A 7,368-nucleotide genomic window follows, 5' to 3' on the forward strand; every position below is an offset into this window, starting at 1 on the left:
AAAAAAGCATCCTCCAGCAGCCAAACCTCCCGATGCTCCAGTTCAGCCCTGGTGAATAGACATCCCCCAGCAGCCAAGAAGCCCTTCCCCACACTGAGAGCCTCAGAAGCCCTGGAGAAATGCAGAAAAATCCCATCTGGCCTCAGCATATGTCAGCCATCACCATTAGGACCCCAGCTCAGCACCAAGTAAGCTGCCAGACCCCTATTGCCAGAACAAACAAAGTCAGTGACTATGTCCAAAATCCCCAGCACAAGAAGTTTGTGAGAGTGCTTTCTGTGCTACAGCAAGAGAACTGAACTTTAAAAGCCAGGAAATAAGCAAAAATCATAAGCAAAAAGCAGAAATGCACATTGACCATGGAGAATTATAGTGATGACATGATAGATCAAAACACAAATTCAGAAAAGGACAACAAGGTTAATATACCTACATCAGAAACCTCAAAGGGGAATATAAACTGACTTAATGCCCCAAAAGCCTTATTGGAAGAGCTCAAGAAGGATTTTAAAATTTAAATAAGAGAGACATAAGAAAAACTGGAAAATAAATGAGAGGTATGCGAGAGAAAGAGAGAGAGAGAGAGAGAGAGAGAGAGAGAGAGAGAGAGAGAGAGAGAGAGAGAGAGAGAGACTAATAGCTTGGAAAAGGAAAGCCAAAAATTGACTGGAGAAACCAGTTCCTTAAAAAATACAATTGACCAAATGGGTAACAGGTCTACTAAAGATAATAATTTAAAAAGTGGAATTGACGTAAAAACTCACTTAAGAAAAGAATTCTTAAAAATGTAGAATTAGAACAAATAGAAACAGAAAGGAGGTACAAAAACTGAAGAGAACTCCTAAAGAAGGAGAATTGGCCGTATGGTAAAGGAAGTACAAAAGCTAGCTGAAGAAAACACTTCCTTAAAAATTAGAATTGGGGAAGTGGAAGCTAATGACTCTATGGGACATCAAAAATCAGTCAAACAAAATCAAAAGAATGATAAATAGAAGAAAATGTAAAATATCTCATTGAAAAAGAAACAAAAAAACTTATCAGACCTGGAAAATAGAGCAAGGAGAGACAATTTAAAAATTATTGCTGTTCCTGAAAGCCATGATTAAAAAAGAAGAGCTTCGGTAATATCTTTCATGAAATTATCAAGGAAAACTCCCCTGAGGTCCTAAAACCAGAGGGTAAAATAGTCATTAACAGAATCTGCTTATCACTTCCTGAAAGAGAACAAAAATGAAAACTCAAAGGTATATTTTAGTCAAATTATAGAATTATGAACTTCAAGAAAAATACTGCAAAAAAAGAGAAAGAAATAATGCAAATATCATGGAATCACAGTCAGGACTATGCAGAACCTAGCAGCTTCTACATTAAAATATCAGAGGTCTTGGAATATGATATTCTTAAAGGCAAAAGAGCTTGGATTACAACCAAGAATCAACTACCCAGAGAATCGGAGCATAACTTTTCAGGGGAGGAGAGGAACATTGAGTGAAAAGGACATGTGTAAATATTCCTGATGAAAAGACCAGAACTCAGTAGATATTTTTTTCTTTTGGCATTTCATCTTATTGGATTTAGCCTGTCAATATCTTACAGTCAGCATTACTGTCCAGTTTTATGTCATTGGCATATTGTATGGGAATTGCATCTAGACCTTAGTCCTAAATATCATTTTTAAATAGTTCATTTATTTTTAGATTTCGACATTCACTGCCACAAAATTTTGAGTTCCAATTTTTCTCCCCATTACTCCCCTCCCTCACTCCATAACACCTTGTATTCTGATTACCCCTTTCCCCAATAAGCCCTCCTTTCTATCACACACCACCTTTCCCTTAGCCCATCTTCTCTCTTTTCTTGTAGGGTAAGATATATTTCTATATCCCATTGCTTGTATTTCTTATTGCCCAGTTATATACAATAACAATTTCTCAACATTCATTTCTAATACTTTGAATTCCAACTTCTCTCCTTTCCTCCCTCCCCACCCATCCTCACCAAAAAGGCAGGCAATGCAATATAGGCTATATATGTGTTGTTTTGCAAAAGACTTCCATAATAGTCATGTTGCGTAAGACTAACTATATTTCCCTCCATCCTACCCTGTCCACCATTCATTCTATTCTCTCATTTAGCTTTGTCCCTTCCCAAAAGTGTTTACTTCTAATTACTCCCTTCTCTCATTTACCCTCCCTTCCATCATCCCCTTCACTCCACTTTTCCCCTTGTTCCCTACTTTCCTGTAATGTAATCTGGATTTTCATACCAAATTGAGTGAGTATGTTATTCCTTCCTTAAGCCATATGTGAAGAGAGTAAGCTTCACTTTTCTCCTCTCACCTCCTCCCTTTTCTCCTCCATTGAAAGAGATTTTTCTTGCCTCTTTTATGACAAATAATTTGCCCCATTCCCTTTCTCCCTTTCTCCTCTCAATATATTCCTCTCACTGCTTAAATTTGTTTTTTATAGATATCGTCCCTTCTGTTTCAACTCAACATGTGCTGTGTGTGTGTGTATGTGTGTGTGTATGATCCCTCCACCTACCCAAATTCTGAAAAAAGTCTCAAGAGTTACAAATCTTATCTTTCCATGTAGGAAATGTAAACAGTTCAGCTTTAGAAAGTCCTTTATGATTTCTATTTCCTGTTTACCTTTTCATTCTTCTCTTGATTTTTGTGTTTGAAAGTCAAAATCAAAAATAAAAATAGTGAATTCACCAACAATTAAGAGGAAATTACAATATTAGGAACTATTTTGCCCAAACATATGCCAATAAATTTGACAATATTACTGAAATGGATGAATATTTGCAATAAACATAAATTGTCCAAATTAACAGAAGAGGAAGTAAAACACATAATCACTTTTCAGGAAAAAGAAATAAAGCAAACCATCATTGAAGCCCCTGAGAAAAAATTTCCAGGAAAGAAGAATTCATAATTAAGTTCTACCAAATGTTTAAAGAAAAATTAATTCCAGTACTATATAAACTATTTGGGACAATAAGCAAAGAAATCCTACCAAATTATTTCTATCATACAAATATGGTGGTGATACTTAAACCTGGAAGAGCCAAAATAGAGAAAGAAAATTATAAACCAATTCTCCTAATGAATATAGATGCGAAAATTTTAAATAAAATATTATCAAAGATATTATATCAATGCATCATGAGAATAATACATTATTACCAGGTGGGATTTAAACTAGGAATGCAGGGCTAGCTCAATATTCAAAAAACTGTCAGCATATTGACCATGTCCACAATAACAACAAGAACCACAACAACAAAAGAAACCTAAAAGAAGAAATCTCAATAGATGCAGAAAAAGCTTTTGGCAAAATACAACACCACTTGCTATTAAAAACACTAGAGAGCAAAGGAACCAATGAAGTTTTCCTTAAAATGATATGTAACATCTATCTAAAACAATCAACAAGCACTCTATATAATAGGGATAAGCTAGAAGCATTTACAGGAAGATTGAGAGTGAGAAAAGGATACCCATTTTTATAAAAAATATGAAATTAAAACTATGTATAGTCATATAAAAATGTTCCATATCACTACTGATTAAAGAAATACAAGTCAGAACAACGCTAAGGTACCACATCTCTCCTATCAGATTGGCTAATATGACAAAAGAGGAAAATGATTACTGTTGGAGAAAATGTGGGAAAATTGGAGCCCTAATGCATTGTTGATGGAGTTGTGAAGTGATCTAAGCATTCTGGAGAGCAATTTGAGCTATCACCAAAGGGCAGCCAAAGTGTGCATACTCTTTGATCCAGTAATACCGCTTCTAGGAATGTATCCCAAAGACATCATAAAATGGGAAAAGTACCTATATCCACCAAAATATTTATTGTAGCTCTTTTTGTGGTGTCTGAGATACGGTAATTAAGGGCATGCCTCTCAGTCTGGGAATGACTGGATAGGCTGTGGCATTGAATGCAACAGAATACCCTTATTCTCTAAGAAATGATAAGCAGGGGGAATTCAGAAAAACTTGGAAATAGTGAAGAGAGTAGAACCAGGAGAACATTGTACACAGTAACCACAATATTGTGTGATGACTTAACTTTGATAGACTTAACTCTTATCCACAATACAACAATATAAGACAACTGCAAAAGACTCATGATGAAAAATGGTATCCACCTCCAAAAAAGAACTGTGGATTCTGATTGCAGATGGAAGGATACTGTTTTTTTTTTCTTTTTGAATAGTTCTACCTTTTATTCTAATACTTCTTTACAACATGACTAAAACAGAAATGTATTTAAAATGATTCCACATGTATAGCTTATATCAGATTGAATGTCATTATAGGAAGACAGAAGTGGAAGAAGGGGAGAAAATTTATAACTCAAAATCTTGTAAAAGTGAATGTTGAAAATTAAAATAAAATTTAAAATAAAATGAAAATTGAAACAGTGATTCTTTCTTACATGTTATAAGACAGTTGGTCAAATGCTTAAACAAGCAAAATAAAACACATTAGCCTGTGTTTCCATGAGGAAAAAGATAGACTTAAATGATATAGAACCTTACATACATAGAAAGACATATCTCTATTCCATTTCCCGTTAAAGAAACATTTGAATGTTTCTTATAAATTAAAGGAAATCTCTTTTTCAAGACTTAATAAGCTGAATTGAGAGACAGATCCAATATGGCAGAGGGACAGGAAGACGCATGGATTCTCCAAAGCTCCACTCCAAATAATTTAAAAATGTTATCTCATATCATGGCAGAATCAACTAAAAGTTAAGGTGAAGCAATTTTCCAGTCCAGAAAAGCTTGGGTGTTGTTTAGGAAAGTTTTACCTCACCAAGGTAGCAGTTGGCCTCAGGAATGCAAGGCAGGCAGTATACACCATGCCTTGTGGAAGATGCACAGTTGGAACGGCAGCTTCTGGACCTCTTAGTGTTAAACAAGTGGTCAAAAACAAAATGAAGGGGATCCTTTCTTGGGACTGGTTGCCATACACTGTTGTATTGCCCAAATGCAGATCTGGGTGACAACGGAAAGGTGAAAAGCAACACTAGTATATTGAAAGAGACAAAATTACCTACTCACAATTCAATGGCAGGGAGGAATACTTCTCGTAATTTGAAGTAGAGCAGGGGACCTTTTTTTAACAGTCTGGTGTTAAGAAGAACACTGTAAATGGGTGTCAAGTTTCATTTACAAGGATAGGCAGAGTGAAAATATTTGTGGCCACAGTGTCACAGGAGCCTGCATCTGGGTTCTGTGGTAGAATGCTTCTGGGGGCTTGGAGACCAGGATCTCTTTAGATCATATCACCTTGAAGAACTGAAAACTCTTAATCCCCCAGAACTAACTGAAAATAGCATCATGATAAAGCTATAAACCCAGGGTAGTGCCTCTGCATCCCATTAGCAGAGTTCAAATTTAGTGTAAAGTTACAAGTCAGGAAATAGGCCAAAAAATAAGCAAGCAACAATAACAAAAGAAACAACATAAAATGTCACTATGGAGAAATGGAAGATAAATCCCTAATCCAAGAAGACAACAAAGAAAAATGTGAATTGTGTTGGGAGTGTAAGCTCAGTTCCATGTGGACAGTCTCGGGCGGGTAAAGGTGAGAGCTTCTAAACCTTAGAGTTCTCATGAGGCCCCCCAGGAAACAGCAGGGAATTGAGGAGTGAGATCTTGTGTATTTCCTCTTCTTCCAGTGTGAACGTGATGGGAGAGAGCATCCCCGCCCTCGAGACAGGCACGGTATTCAGGTGCAAACTATGCGGCAGGAGAGCTTAAGTAGGGTCAGGAAAGCTCGAAGGCGCTCTTAGCGCTGAGGGGCCCTGACAGGACAGAAGTCCCCTCTTCCTTCTCTCTTCTTTTCTTCCCTCTCCCCTCTCTCCCCACTTCCACTTCTGCTTCCAATCTCTTACTGTAAGATCTTTGCCTCCTTGGGAGATTTCTCTCTCCCTCCTAAGGAAGAGCTCCCCCTGCACATGTAACCAGGACCCTGAATAAAGCCTAACCCTTGTTCAACTCCGGAAAGTCTCTTCTCTCATACGTTTATCCAGTTTGGCCAGCCGAAGACCTGTGATAGGTAAGGTAAGACTCGGGTAGCCCTCAGGCCTCTAGGCCTGGCAGAATTGGACACAAATTTAAAAATAATTCCAGGAAGAGTGCAAAATGGATTTTTAAAATCAAATAAGCGAGGTAGAGGAAAACTTAAAAAAAAAGAAGTGAGGATAATGCAATAAAAGTATAAAAAACGAGTTAACACCTTAGTAAAAGAGGAACAAAATTATTGAGGAAAACAATGCCTTCAAAAAAAAAAAAAACTGGCCACTCACTGCGCACTGCACCCCAGCCTGCTCAGCTCTCCATCCACCACCTTGTGGTAAAGATACCTGCATCATCATCTCAGAATGGCTAACGGGGGACGTGCTTATGGATTGGGCCAAGAGGTACCACAGAAAATTGAGAAGCAGTATGATGCTGATCTGGAGCAGATTCTCATTCAATGGATTACCACACAGTGCCATAGAGATGTGGGGAGACCCCAGCCTGGGAGAGAATTTCCAAAACTGGCTCAAGGATGGCACAGTGCTGTGTGAGCTCATCAATGGGCTATACCCTGAAGGTCAGGGCCCAGTAAAGAAAATCCAGGCTTCAGACATGGCCTTCAAACAGATGGAACAGATTTCTCAGTTCCTGCAGGTGGCTGAATGCTATGGCATCCATGCCACTGATATCTTCCAAACTGTGGACCTCTGGGAAGGAAAGAATATGGCCTGTGTGCAGCAGACACTGATGAACTTAGGTGGGTTGGCAGTGGCTTGAGGTGATGCCTTCTTCTCTGGAGATCCTAACTGGTTTCCTAAGAAGTTCAAGGAGAATCCCTGAAACTTCACAGATAACTAACTGCAGGAGGGCAAGAATGCCATCAGGCTGCAAATGGGCACCAACCGTGGGGCATCTCAGGCAGGCATGACTAGATATGGGATGCCACACCAGATCCTCTGATCACTCTTCCTTACCCTCCCTTGAATGGTCAATATATTTCTAGCAGTGACATTCCCAGGAAGCCCGTGGAACTTTCAAGTCCTTTCTGTTTCCAACTCCTTCTTTTCTCCTCCTGCTCCTTACCCATTGGTGGGACTCCTTCACCTGTTGTGCCTACAGATGCTGAGCCAGTGCTTTCTCACCTTGAACTTGCTGTAGTACACTCCCTGTCCCCAAATCAGCAAAACTGGACCAACCGCCCCATCCTCCCTTCTCCTGGACCAAAACTGGGAGATAGCTGACCCCTTCAACATTCTTATTCATTCTCTCACCCTGGCTTGTCCTCTCATTTGAGAATTTGCACCCACATAGCCATTCTTTAGG

At 38.6% G+C, this 7,368-nt stretch overlaps 1 pseudogene; it reads left to right on the top strand.

The window, feature by feature from the left end:
- Positions 1-6,407: 6,407 nt before the first annotated feature.
- LOC140509142 (transgelin-2 pseudogene) lies at positions 6,408-7,016 on the top strand (annotated as a pseudogene).
- The last annotated feature ends 352 nt before the right edge of the window (positions 7,017-7,368 follow it).

This window comes from Notamacropus eugenii, chromosome 5 (genome assembly GCF_028372415.1).
Source record: "Notamacropus eugenii isolate mMacEug1 chromosome 5, mMacEug1.pri_v2, whole genome shotgun sequence".
In the NCBI taxonomy this organism is placed as follows: domain Eukaryota; kingdom Metazoa; phylum Chordata; class Mammalia; order Diprotodontia; family Macropodidae; genus Notamacropus; species Notamacropus eugenii.